This window comes from Pseudopipra pipra, chromosome 10 (genome assembly GCF_036250125.1).
Source record: "Pseudopipra pipra isolate bDixPip1 chromosome 10, bDixPip1.hap1, whole genome shotgun sequence".
Taxonomy (NCBI): domain Eukaryota; kingdom Metazoa; phylum Chordata; class Aves; order Passeriformes; family Pipridae; genus Pseudopipra; species Pseudopipra pipra.
The window spans coordinates 11532784-11546724 of NC_087558.1; the positions used below are offsets into that span (position 1 = coordinate 11532784).

General features: G+C 45.0%; 1 protein-coding gene across 5 annotated transcripts in view; it reads left to right on the forward strand.

Annotated features, from left to right (window-relative positions):
* Positions 1–7296: 7296 nt before the first annotated feature.
* The window catches only part of IL1RAP (interleukin 1 receptor accessory protein), a 50994-nt gene continuing 44349 nt past the window's right edge, over positions 7297–13941 (forward strand). The window contains exon 1 of one of the 5 annotated variants that reach the window (XM_064666219.1): positions 7297–7548. The gene's annotated coding sequence lies outside the window, so the exon portion shown is untranslated. Of the gene's footprint in view, positions 7549–7606; positions 7875–13941 lie in introns of those variants that run through there. The other 4 variants (XM_064666222.1, XM_064666224.1, XM_064666220.1 and 1 more) reach the window with 4 other exon arrangements.

Genomic DNA, 13941 nt, shown 5'->3' on the forward strand with positions numbered 1-13941 from the left:
TTTTTTTCCAGAAATATGAAAGTCATAAAAATGATGGTTTAGAGGGACCAAAACTATTTATAAACTGAAGAAGAATTCAGTGAAGAGTTTTGACTAAAAAGGAGTGGAGGGGAGAATTTTAATGTGCTCAAAATAGAAGTCAAATCTTAAAGAAAAAAATGCAAATCTGAAGTATTTTAAGTGGTTTTAAAAAAAGTTGAGTGGCTCAAACATGAAAGGACACCTTTTGTTTCAGATCAGATGAAGATTTTATGTTTACCAGGATAAGCAACCTTGATTTGAAACGTCCTCTAACTTCAGCCTTCTAAGGATGGGCAGAGGACTTTGGCTCACCCAGGATCTTTCATCCATGCTTTACACAGAGAAACAGTAATACAGAGAATTTTAACTGAAAAAAAATTAAAAGTTCCCAGGAGCATTGACTTCCATCACAGGGTTTATTGTTCATTTCATTTTGGCCAATTACTCTCTTCAGAAATATCTCTGGGATATTAAGAAGACTAAGTGTTAAACCTGAGAGGTCGTTTCACTTGCAGCCTGTCGAGTACGTCTTTACATTGCTGGTTAACGACTTGTGAACTTCATTGTCAGATGCTGCTCTGCTACTTTGCATCTCCCAGTTGGTGGCTCTCTGCCATGAGCAGAGCAACTGCCTGGGCTCGAGAGTGCCTCTCGCCCTTGTGAAATTCAAGTTCATTCTTTTTCTGCTCCCCTCGCTTTCTCCCTGCAAATTTATGACTTGCTAACAAATGTGTTGCTCTTGATTCCCTCCTCTTCAGTGATCTTTAAGATCTCTCATTTCATAAGGAAGAGGCAGGTGGGTGATCTGCTTCAAAAAAAAAAAAAAAAAAGTTTCCATAAGTGTGGCTTGTGTCTTAAGGCTGCCTATATATCTGTCCAATTTCCAGTGACTTAATTCAGTCTTTTTTTGTCAAATTACATAGCAGTAATTAACTGCCCTAACCAAAATATTTTTCTCAAGGTGCCCACATTCCTGTGAGAGCCGTAGGTTGTAGCCACACATGCAGGCAGCATCCTTTCATTATTCTTCACACAAATTGAATACTTCCTCTGCTGCCCTTTATAGCTCTTCTCCAAACACTATCCACAATTAATGGAATATTCCTATAGCTCACCTATTCCTTCAAAAACCTCTGTTCAAGCTTGTTATGTCCTGGGAGGCTAATAGTATTTTTTTGCACCTTTGCAAATTTTGGCTCAATCCCTCTTCCTGCCTCTGGGAAGAAAATAAGTTTTAAAGCCTTCTGATTTTCCCTTGAAGACAGATGAGGAAACTCAGGACTAGAAGTTACCAGGAGCATTCCTGAGCCTTGCCCTCTGCTTTCACAGACTCATGATGACATTTATAATCATACTGATTTCCATTTAAAAACTGATTGATCTGTTAGGTTTGTTTACCCTCCTTGCATCTGCCAGGAGGCTGCTCCAGAAACTTTCCTCTCTGGTACTTCAGGAGGTAATGATGACCAGGTGGGGTGGGCCTTTAGCAGAAGCCACCCACATCCGAGCAGCACCATGGCTGTGACTCAGTGCCAGCAAGGCCAGCATTGTCCCCCTGCTCCTGTCACCAGAGCTGGTCCCCTGCAGCGACACAGGGCTGCATTGTGCTGATCTGGCATCTGGGAAATCAATAGCCCTCGGGGTGGAAGGAATTACAGCACGTTTCTAGTAATTGTGCAAATGCGAATTTATTACTCCAAAATCTTCTCTAATATAAATCCAGTGAGGTCAATGGAGTTAGAGCAAAACTGGCCATTCTGCTTCATCTCTTATGCTTGTTTTTATAAAGATGGATAGCAGCTGTTAAGAGAAAGGAACTTTCAAATGCCTGGAAACACACTAACCTGGGAAAAGAGCTGCAAGGATGCCAGGAATCACTCTTTGTGCAGATGGGTATTTTGCCCAGCCACAGCAATCAGCATTGCCAAAAGCCTTCACCATCATGAACTGCTACAGCTCCATCAGAAGCACTGATTAACAGGAGCAGAGGGTCCTGCCTTTTGGTTAAAACATGCCAGCTTGTTTTAACAGGGAGGAATTCCCAATTTTGGCAAGTAACATCATCTCCCTACATCAAGGTCTTGCTAACCTGCAGCTGCCCTTTTCAGGGATTGTGTAAGGTTTTCTGCAGTTTCTGGAGTTTGCTCCTAAAATCTTCTGTTGCTTTTGCAACCTTTTTACACAAAAGAGTTACACAAAAGAATTGTTTTCCTTAAGCAATCCTTAGCTTGTGCACAGATAAACCCAGAGTGTAAAGGTTAATGTTGCCTCATCACTGCTGAAGTGAAACCAAATATTTTAAAAGCCATTCTGCAGAATGATCTTGTATCTTTAGGGGGAGAAGTAAACTGTTACTGATTATAATAATAAGATTTTGGAATATGCTTCTGGAATTTTTTTAATTCACCAGATATGATGCTCTCTTTTTTTCCATAACCATTGTGGTTTATCATCAGACAGTTACCCATAAAAGTTGAGGTTTGTTCAGAAAAAAAGACTACTGAAAAACTATTAAAGCATCAAAACATCTGTATAAACTTCTATCAAGACATGAAGAGCTTTTACAAATAGCTAGGATAAAAATATGATGTATTAAGGCTTTTCTTTCTTCCTTAAGGTCTTTTAATTGTCTCCCAGGAAAGCGTGTTACTTCAATGCCTTTTCCCATTTGCAGTGGTGTCAGCAAACCATCAGCCAGAGAAGCCAGGTGTCTGAAATCATCTCCAGAGACCACTCTGTGTAGAAATACCCATCAGTAGGGAATTGCCTCGATGACCAAGGTTGTATTCAGCCCATCTAGCTTTATTAATCTGCTGACAGCCTGCCACTTCCCACTGGCATCAGTGAGCAAGTGAGGTAAGCTGCAGCTTAATTAATGGCCAGGCTCGATGGCTTCTTCAAAGACTGACTGAGACAGACACTGGTCTTGCCCAGCTGAAATGCCAACCCAGTTTAAGTGTTCCTGCAACCTCCATGGTCAGGCAATTTATACAAATGTGGTATGTTTGAATACATTGTGCAGAAGGATGTTCGGACATCCTAAACACAAACCATGTGCAACGTATGTACTTGTGGGTCAGATATCTGCCAAAAGTCAAAGCCTTTAGCAGGATGAGAAGATATTCCTCTCCATCGCTGATTTGAAATAGCTTTAGCTTGTATGAAACACAGACTCACAGGACTGGAAATATCTCTGGCCTTAGGCTGTATCAAAACATGTGTGACAGAGATTTGAATGGACTTAGATGCAAGTCATGTAAGGTCAAGTTTCCATTTAAGAACCATTTGCATTAGCAGCCCTACCACTGTGTAACACAGAGGAAGAGACACTAACGATATTTAGCAGATTAACATGGACAACAGCTATTTGCCACATCCTCAGGAATAAACATAGATGAACTCATAATGAAGCTGTGCTTCTAATCCCTCCTCGTTGTGCAGGGTTTTTGTAGAGGTTCACTCAACATGCCTCACTGGGAGTGAGAGTTGAGATCTAGTTTGGACATACTCAGTATGGCAGAGAATACACAACGTGTGTCAGTCAAGCTCACCCGACACAGATACAATTGCAATTCCTCATGCATTTGGTGAATGAGCAGTTCATACCTGTCTGAAAGCCATGCCAGCATGTTCAGCCAGGCTCAGGTTCCTTGCTGAAAAATGGTCCCAGCAGAAAATATTCAGCCCTTACACCCATGTGGGGGTAACCTCAGCTCCCTTGACAGAAGCAGATGGGAGGTCCATGTGCTGCTATGTCAGAAATGTCTGTCATTCTCCCGTTTCTCCTCTGTCCTGTGTCTTAGGTTACCAGGCGTGCTCCTCTTGATGCCAGTTAAAACGTAGGTGTCAAACACAGAAGGCACGTTCATTTATAACTACACAGACCATAATTGTATGTAGTCTAGGGCTTGTTTCCCGAACTAGGAAGAAGGAAAAATGGGTTAGGTGGGTGTGAGTAAAGTAGCAAGCAAGAACATGTTTTCTAGACGTTATGAAACTACCTTGATCTCCCAGTGTCAGAAATGCTGGCTAAGAACAAACAAATTGGAAAACTGTGCAGTCTGAGAGTCAGGACAAAAATAAGGGAATTGGGAACTGACAAGGGTGTAGTAATGAGTTCCTGATCGAGCCTGAGAACTTAGTATTGCAAGGAAAAATGGAGGAGAAATATGAGGTGACCACCACAACTTATTTGCAGAAAGATAAATGCCAGCTTGGGATTACCAGGTGAGATATTTCAGTGAGAAATGGAGACTTTAATGTCACTGTATGAAGCATCAGTGAGACCTCCTCCCATTTGATACTCTAATTACTTTTGGTCATCTATATGCACTTTAAGACTAATTGAAACCAGAGCAGATGGAGGGAAGAGGTCTGAGGTGAACTGAGAGTCATTTAGGAAAGAAGATTGAAAAGCCAGTCCTGTGTAGCTCAGGGGGTAAAAGGAGACAGGAACCATCTCCACAAAAATACTTGAGTAATGAGCAGTGAGCAAAGCAGCTACTGAAATGGAAGTCAGTGCTAGTGCCAGAACATGTGGGAATAAACTGGTGATGGAAATGACATGAAGGTTCCTGACCGTCAGGGGCACGGACAACCTGGGTGAATATCACAGAAGGAATAACAGGCAGAAAACACAAAATTGTTTTAAGTTGGAGGATGGTCTTTTCATGAAAAAGACCATAAACAACATTGTTCCTGGCACAGCAGAGAAGTGGGCTCTGTGATCCAGGCTCCTCCTGTGCATCTAGCTCTAAATTGCCTAATGGGAATAGAACAGCAGCAAACCAAGGCCTTCGGCCACTTGTTACTGGAGATCTGTGGAATATTTTCATAGCAGCTGTAATGCCAGAAGCTCCAGTGTCCTGGCTAAACACCAGGACATTCCTCTGCTATTTAAGTCCCCCCCGCGGTTTCACTTAGTAATGCTACTCTTTGCTCCCAGTCCAAAAATTGTGGAACAATGCTGCCTTTTTGGGCTTTAAAGATGTTTTCTATTTACTGAATTGCTCTTCAGACTGTAGTATAATTCACTCTAGGGTGTAACTGTGTTGCAGTTTAACCTGCACAGAAATAGCATGTGTAAGTGTGGAGACAGGATGGGAGAAAAAATAGCAGTATAAAAATATCCTTATGACAGCACTGAGCCCAAGTGAGCAATATTACCCTTATTTTACGTTAAAGGATTCCTGATCCTTTTAATCTATAAGCAAAAAAGGTTTGAAACCTTTGCCACAAAAACACAATAAACAAGTGTGATCTGGGGCTTTGCTATCAGCTGTAGCTTTCAAACAGTCTCTGGAAACTTGATCTTGAATCTTACTTCATGACCCTTTCAAGGAAGTCTGAAGTTGAATTCTAGCTTTTTGTCAAAATCAGAAAAAGGTAATAACCCTGGCCTAAAGATCTTAATATGCACTGGCAGGCTTGGAGTTTGGAATGGTATGAATTTCCCAGGGTGTAAGTGTGACTGTTAACCTGCATTACCTGTATTGCAACAGTGCCTGGATCCTCCCAAACAAGAATAATGACATGTCCTATCCCAGATCTGTATCTATGGATGGCAGATATTACGTAGAACAAGGAATCATTATTGTTATTTAATTCTTGCAATCACCAGAGCAGCTGAGCTACTCCCACAGCTGCATTAAATATCACGACTAAAATATGCAACCCTTTTGTTATTTCATCTTCTATGAGAAAAGTGGACTGTCATATTTCAACAGACAATTTTAAGCACATATTTCTGAGTAAGTATGTTGGGAAATACAGCTCACAAAATTTGTCCTGTTATTCCAGTTTTGCCTATATTCAGTAATACTACCTAAAGTAGCTCCAGACAAGATAGCTTGGGTCCTGGAGCTGTGAGGTAGCATGGAGCAAAATACAGACTAATCTGCCCTAAGAGTGGAGTAAATTAGTCTACACAGAGCTCTGCCTTAAAAGGTTACTTTAATGTTTGGATGGAATTGGGTTAGAGATGGCTTGAGTAGAGCTGATTCTAAGCACAAGCCAAGTAGGCAGATTTTCAAGGGCATTCACCACCAGGACATGAAAGCTGCTGAGATAAGAAACTTTCTGCCTGATTTTGCTGTGCCAGAACCCTGTGAAGGGAAGGAGAGAAAGGTGCTGGAGAAAGAGTAGTTCTTGCTGGAGCTGCAGGAGCAGCACTGGCCTTCTATCACAGCTCCTTCACAGCCTGTGGCATAGCCAGGCTGCAGCCACTCTTCCTCAGGATGGGGGAACTTCAGGTGTGCCCACCTTGGTGAGCTGGCATGAGCTGATGCCAGCTCATCAAGGATCTCCTTTCCCAGCAGCCACGAGTGCAGTGGTGCCTCATATGGCCTTGCAGAGAAAATGGGGAGATGACTGATGGCAATGGCTATGAGAGGTTGTGCCAGATGCTCTGGCCAGACCCTGCTCTCCAGAATAGGTTTGTTGCAGAGGAGCGTCATATGGTGGAGTGAAATCTGGTCTCCTAGATATCCTGGATTCACCTTCTGAGGATAACAACTGAAGTATTGAACTTGATCCAAGTGTTGTAGCCAATAGTGCTAAGAAGCTCTGCAGCACTTTGAGCAGACAGGAGTCTCCTTAGCACTAAAGACTTTTTGTCCAGCCATATAATTTTGCTGTCAGCCTGACAAGAGGTGATAAAAGTACCAATAAGGGCAGGTCACTCACTGCCAGGACGGAAGAGACTCCAGGACAGCTTGAGAGGAGAATGAGCTTTCCTCATGGACCAGAGCAAGGGCACTCCTGCACTAGGGGCTGCACGGATTATCTCCAGGCACATTCTTCAGAAGCAGGTGCTAGCCCAAATCTATGCAGATTCTTATTCTGCTCCCAAGACTCACTGACATTGCCCTTGCAGCCTCTTTCAGGTGCTCACTCCTCATCCATCAACAATTTCAGCCTCAGCTGGGCTGCATCTGTGGCTGGGATACGCAAAAATAGGTGTCACTTCTCTGAAATGAGGTGGCATCAAAGCGCCCAGGTTGCCAGCTCTCTCCAGCGAGCCCAGGCAGGAAATTCCTGTAAGGGAATCCCAGCACATCAGAGGGGAGAAGGAGCAACTTTTATTTTCCCGGAGGGCAGGTAGCCCGCAGGGGCTGCGGCATGGGCACCATCCACACGGCCAGCCCCTGGCTCCCGGCTGCAGGCAGCTCCCGCAGGCAGGACGGCTCCGGCCAGGAGAGGGAGCCGTGGCCCCGCACACCCCGCCTCGCACCCGCCTCCTCCGGCCGGACCCCGCTAACTGCGAGAGGGACAGCGCGGCCGCTTCCCTCTCTCACAGCGCCCTCCGGCTCCGATCCCGCTTCCCCGGAGCGACCCGCCGGGGGCGGGGGGACCCTCCCCGTGCGCGTACGGAGCGCGGCCGCGGGGAAAGGGGCGGGCAGGGCGGAGCGGAGCCGCGGGGCGCGGATAGGAGACGACGAAGAGGTAGAAGAAGAAGAGGAGGAAGAGGAGGAGGAAGAAGAGGAGAGCGCGGCGCCGGGCACAGCTGTGCACTCCCCGCGTCCCCAGGTGAGCCGCGGAGCGTGGGGATGGGCGGGGACATCCCGTTCCTGTAGGCGTGGGCAGGGACAGGGACAGGGGATCGGGCCCGGACACGCCCCGCCCTGGCCGTGAACTTCCCCGCACGCGAAGGGAAAGTTTGTGTCGGAGCAGGAGGTTTCCAGCCCCGGCGCGGGGTGAGGCGGGCGGTGGTGGCGGCGGCGGCCGCAGCAGCCCCCACTCCTCGGCTGGCACGGGGGAGAAAATAAGAAAGAAAGAAGAGGAAGCTCTCAGGAGAGCCCGAGGAGCAGTGCTCGGGGGCCTGAGCAAGGACGGGTCGGCACGGTGAGAGCGAGGTGCGGGGATGGGGGAAGCGGGGCGGAGGAGGCGGCGGTGCCGGTGCCACCGCGGGGCCGGGGACCCCCGCGCACCCTCGGGGGACCCTCCGCGATCCCTCGGGAAGGAGCCTGTGTGTGTGCGGGAGGCGAGCCGAGCTGCGGGACCGCGGATTGTGTGTCCGGCGCTCCTGCTGACCATACCCCCGGTCTCCAAAATACGGAGTGGTTTCCTTAAATTCGCTCCTTTGGGCCAGGGAAATCTAGATATTCCTGGCTGGAGCTCTTACACGCACTGATGAATTCAACTTTCATTTTTTATCATATGTATTGCAAATGTGGGAGCCTCTGATACCTGCTCTCCTCTGCTGTCAAACACATATCTGAAAAGGAAGCGGGGAGAGGAAGGGATCAGGCTTAAGCCACAGCAGGGAAATAAAGTGGAAGAGACATGTCCAAGAAAACCGACTGGAAGCGATTAAATACTGCCAGCAAGATGGCCTTTGCTGTGTGTTTGTTGGGAACAGATGCCCCCTTATTAAAAGCGTTTTTGGGAGGTTACCTGGAGGGAAACTGGATGGTGGGAATTATTTCCTGAAAAAGAAGGTGGGGAAAAAGGAGCCTGTCAGGGCTTCACTGTTTCAGGTGTCCCCTTTCTGTGCCAGTGTTGCTTTCCCCCTGGCACAGTGCTTGTTCCTCAGCCTGGGCTGATTTCTTGGGGTTTCTACTGTGCTTGGCACAACAGAATCCCGATCTCAGGGCCTTAGAATGTTACAGTAAAATGGATTATAAATGCACTCTCACATGCACACTCTCTCTTTCCATCTTAACCTCTTCTTTGTGAATAGCTGATTATAATGCTTGGATAAAATTCTGGTTTGCTTTACTGATTTTTTTTTCTTATAAAATGATGGCTTTTGTTCCATGCATTCAGTTTTGTTGTCGTAGCAGAGGCTTTTTACTTCTGGATTTGAGAGATTGCAGCAAGCTCCTTATATTTTTCAAAAAGATACCTCCTTTGTGATTAAAAAGTATTATTTTCCTGACACTCTGTTTTTAACAGTGCCTCTTTTGGGTAAGAAGAACTTACACTTCTGTACCTAGAAGGATTGTGGGGTATTATTTATTAACTGTACCGTGGAGGGTCCATATCTCATAACTTAGAGGGTCATTTATAACAGGTTGCTTTTGGCAGCTCTGGAAGATTTACTTGTGTTCCTTGCAGGAAAGGCATCCCTTGTTTGCATGGAGAGCATCACTCCAGCCCAAGGGCTCTCTGGTGGGCAGGCTTGGTGCTGGAAAGGGTCCTGCTTTCTGCCTCCATTGCCTGCCTCTGGTGAGCAGGAGAGGGCAAGCAGAGGGGATTAAGCTCTAATACCTAGATATTCTCCTTCCCTGGAAATAGGTGTGGTGTTGTTGGTGTCCCTGGGAACACTTTCTCTGTAAGAGCAGTTAAGGATGCAGGATAATGAGGGACATGGAGAGTAAGACCCTGAGGACTTGGGGTGGTGGAAGCATGCAGGGCACTGAAATGACAGGAAACATTAAGCTGGTAAGTCGGGAGCTGCTGCATGGGAGCTGTGGGGTGAGAGGTTATGTTTCTTGTGCAGTGCCTCTGTGCAAGGCAGAGGGCAGGTCTGCACTCTCACAGCCCTGTGACTTGCTTTCCATGTCTCTGGTTGTAGCTTGAGTTCAAAGTGTCTACATATTATATAGGAATAGCAGTGCTTGCTCATGTCTGTCCATGCCTCCCCAGAGTCCAGAAGGTCCTCTGGTCCCTCCAGAGTCTGGAAGGAAAGCTTGTGTCTGAACACATCTAGGCTCTCTCCTTCCAGACTCTGTGGCTCTGTGCAGGTATTCTGCATCTAAAACATTAGTGAGTGTGCAGTGGGGATAAGTACTGCATTGGTCTTGGCTCCAACAGACTCATACCCTTGGTCAGGTAGTGCTACCCCAAAGTATCTGGCAGGAACATATAGGTAAGAGAGACTTCAGAGGATAGGGAGAGTGATGTGGCAGCAGTTTGGATGGTGCCTGGATACACAAAGGTATGGAAAGTGCCTCATTGCTGGCCTCAGTGCTGTGATTTTAAGCTCTGAAATATGCATATAGGAAGAACAAGGCAGAGAGAGTTTGTCCCAGCTTTATTCCTTCAAGACCTGCATGAACCAGATGCCAGCTCTAAGGAGGAACCGTGACACTTTTTCAGAATAAGAGGCCAGAACTTGTGTTTTTATTCCTTCTTCTCACTTGTTTTTATGTTTGGATTTCTATGTTGGTTATTCTGGCAGGCACGTGATTCATATTCCTTTCCCCATCTGTCCTGGGTCCCCTACTCTTGTCAAGTGACCTCTCATTTCAGCAAGACTGACTTGCAAAAACTTGTGATGGAGGTAACCCTTGTGGATAGTGGTGTGGGAGAGATGCCCCAGCTTGATTCTGAGAGGACAGGTTGCATTAGCCAGGTGGACAGTCAGGAAGAAGATATCAGCATGTGAGCGCACTCGTGTCTTTTTTTTTTTTTGTCATACAGTAATGGGGAATGCTTCAGGAATAAAAATAGATATATGGAAAAGCCTGTATAAGCTGAAATTTGTGAACAGCGCCACGTTATCTGGGAACTGAAACACGTTCTACAGTGGATCTCACAATTCAGACATTGCCTGCTCTCCTCCTTCCTCCCCAGCCTTTCTCTTGACACAGCTCATGGATTTCACTGCCCCCAGAAGCACGGCCAAGAGCTGTCTCCTCTGATGCAGCCTGGGCTGGTAGCATCTCTGTACCTGGTGCGTGAGAGCTGGTGCTCCTCTGGCTGTGCAAAGTGGGACAGATGAAAAGGCAGAAGGAAGGCAAAGCTGGCTGTCAGGTTTGCCACACTGACCCCTTCTCCACACCAATTCTGCACTCTGTGTGTAGCTTGGGGGCCCACGTGCAGGTGGGGTTTTTTCCCTCCGTGGTTTGTAACTGCTTTGTTCTGCTTTGCCGTCACCAAAACGTGTGGCTGAGCTTCAGTCAGTGCTAAACTGGAATAAAACAGCTTCTCCTTTTGGGAGGTATTTTAGGATTTCTCCCCCCACCCCAATGTTTTTGCAAAGCAGAAGGCTAATCTTCCATTCCTCAGCCACAGTGTTGGTATGTGTAGGGCTTTGGCACGCGACTGAGCCAGATGTATGTTTGGCGAGAGTGTAGGAAGGGAACTGATTCGGGGAAATTACTTCAAATGGTGCCTACACTACTGGGAATTGCGATCTTGGCCAGTGTGTTTGCTGTGTTCAGCCTCAGAGGTCCCAATAAGACACATGCACAGAACATGATACTCATAAATTCAGAGTCTTATTTGACAGAAAATAAAATACAGGAACATGAACATACAAGTGTATGTATTTTGTTATAGGGTTCCCTAAAAATAGTTGCTTGTAAAACAGAATTTCTACTGCAAGTGAAGAATTGTATCTTTAGTCAGTCCTTTGTTAATTTAACAACTCTCAGTTTCATCAAACGGGGATATATCCCCAGGAATTCCTCTGACACAGGTGTCCCCTGAGTCTGGATGATTATCCAATTACAATTTAAAGAAAACTACATCAAGGATAATTTGCTAAAGATAGAAGTATCTGAGAGCTTTAGGGAAAGAGAAGAAAAGAGTGTGAGAGCTTCCCTTTCTCATATGAGTAAATGAGAATTATTCCAGTCCTTACCTTTTGCAGTGAGTGGAGTCAAGGTTAGGTTCTTGGTGTTTGGATCCTTCTTGCTGTCTTTCCCTCTTTCCTTCTACGCCCTCACTTGTTATGTGTTGACTCTATATTTATATGAAAAGGTTACATTGATTCTTATGGAGTTGTTTTACATTTACATGTGTTAACAAAAAGGGACTGTTAACTTAAATGCTCTGTTTGCAGCAGAGAAGAAGAGATTGCCATGAATCCTGGGCTCAACAGGGGAAGTGGTAGGTGGTTCCTTCTGGGAACACCAGGGAGGTGCTAGGGAGCCATTACCTTGGAAATTCCACTCAGAGTAGGGCCATCCAGCTCTTCCCAGCTCTCTCTTGGTGTCCCCAGAAAGAGACCTATTATCATTCCTGGAAGGAAAACTGAATGGTCTAGCACTCCCATCCCATGTCTGTCACAGGTATTGGGATCCTTGAGCTGGCATGGCAGAGTTTCCAATTGGTTCAGAAGTGTTTGAGACTGTCCTTAAGCCTGCTCACTCTTTTTTTTTTTTTTTTTTTTTTTTTTTTTTTTTTTTGCTAGCAGCTTGCTTAGGCATGGCTGGGCAAGCCTTGCTCTTTAACCCTTACAGCTTTGGATCTGGCCTTCATCTTGAGCCAGCGTGGCCACGGGTCAGTGCGTTGTCTGGGTGCAAGTGGGGAGCTCTCTGGTGCAGCCTGGCAGTACCATGGTAAGAGGCTGGTTGTGGGCTCCACATGCAGCTCCAGCTTTGTTGTGCAACTGAAAGGCAAAGATACAGCATGAATCATGCACTTACATGAATTCTTAAGAGGCCTCTTCAGCCTCACTAATCCAAAGTGTTATGAGAATTAGAAGAGGACTTAAAAAAAAAAAAAGGTAAAAAGAAAAAAAAAAAGTAAGTTTTAATACCTCTCCCTTTATCTGGAAAAGCTGCTGGGTTTGATTATTTGGTTGTGTGTTTGTTTGTTTTCCTCACTGTTTTGCTTAATCCCTTCTGTGACTGAAATAAAAGTGACATGGAGTGTCTTGCCTCCCTTAGGCCTGATGCTGTCCGTTTATAGGGATGTGAGATTTTTTAGATATTCAGAGGATGATTCTTAGATATTTGATCAACTTGTGTGTAAAAGCTTGCAAAACAGTGACCTAAATGTTTATACTGAGTAGTGACAGGATGCTGTGGAACTGTTTAACTATATATTTATAACAATTATCCTACTTGGCGAGAAAGATATGTTTTCTTCTCAGAGGAAATTTTTGCCTTTTTTTTTCCTTTTTCTGCCCATGATTTGTGGTTATAGTTGCCTTTCTCTGTCATTTTACCTTTTGTGTTAGATGTAAATAAAGAGCTAATTACAGTTAATCTCAGTGCAAAGGAATGAAATTTTAAAGAGTGAAAAATAACTCCCATCTGTTGGATTTGCAGTAACATTTTGGGGTTTGCCGTCTACTTGGAAGGATGCCAACAGTTATCTTGCTCAATTTAAAGTTTTCTTTGCACTATTTAAACTGGATTTTTAATAATTTAAAAAACAAACAAAAGTGGAAAAAGCTTTTCAAATTATGTTTGGCCACGTTCTTAATGTGGTGGTTGCTAAAATGTGAACAGCTCTAACTGAAATGAGTTGAAATCCCACTACCAAATTCTATAGGAACATGATTAAGACCTTCTGGAAAAGCATCTATTTTTCATAGTACTATACTGCATTTCTGTGTTTTCCCTCTGCTGAGGCTCCATGTGCCCAACTAACCAGCCTCAAAATGACTTGTTCCAAGGGAACTATTGCTTAAGTAGTTACTATTTAAGACAGGCTCAGAATCTCAGTTTTATATGATGGGTAGGTGAGACATTTAGCCCCATCAGCTCCACTGACTGTTGAGCTCAGGGAATTAATCTATACTTTGCACTCATATGTTATCTTTCATCTCAGCATCTCTAAGCACTTTAGAGACATTAAGATGCACAGCTGTGGTGTGAGGTGGCGAGAGGCTGTTATAAATGTGGCTGGGGAAACAGAGGCACAGATTGCAGAAGCCTCTACTAATGCACTCAGTTCAGGGAACAGCCATTTATTTATAAGTTCTCTAATGCTTGATTATCAGGGAGGCACTACAATTTTTCCTGCACTGCTTTTGGTGACTGATGCCTACATGTAGGTTTCATGTACATTAACAGAAATTTGTATTTCTACCCTTAACTAGCAGACTACTTTAAAATCTTCAACCTTGGAGACTTACAGAAGTATAGTAAATGGCAGAGTAAATAGTCCAAATTTCTAGTTATTTTTTCTGAGTTATTTAGTTTGCAATAAGTACGACGATCTCACCTCCCTCCCACCGTAGTACCATCCAGGGCCCCACCTACATAAGTTTGTTAGCAATCTGTTGAGTCAAAGCTCAGA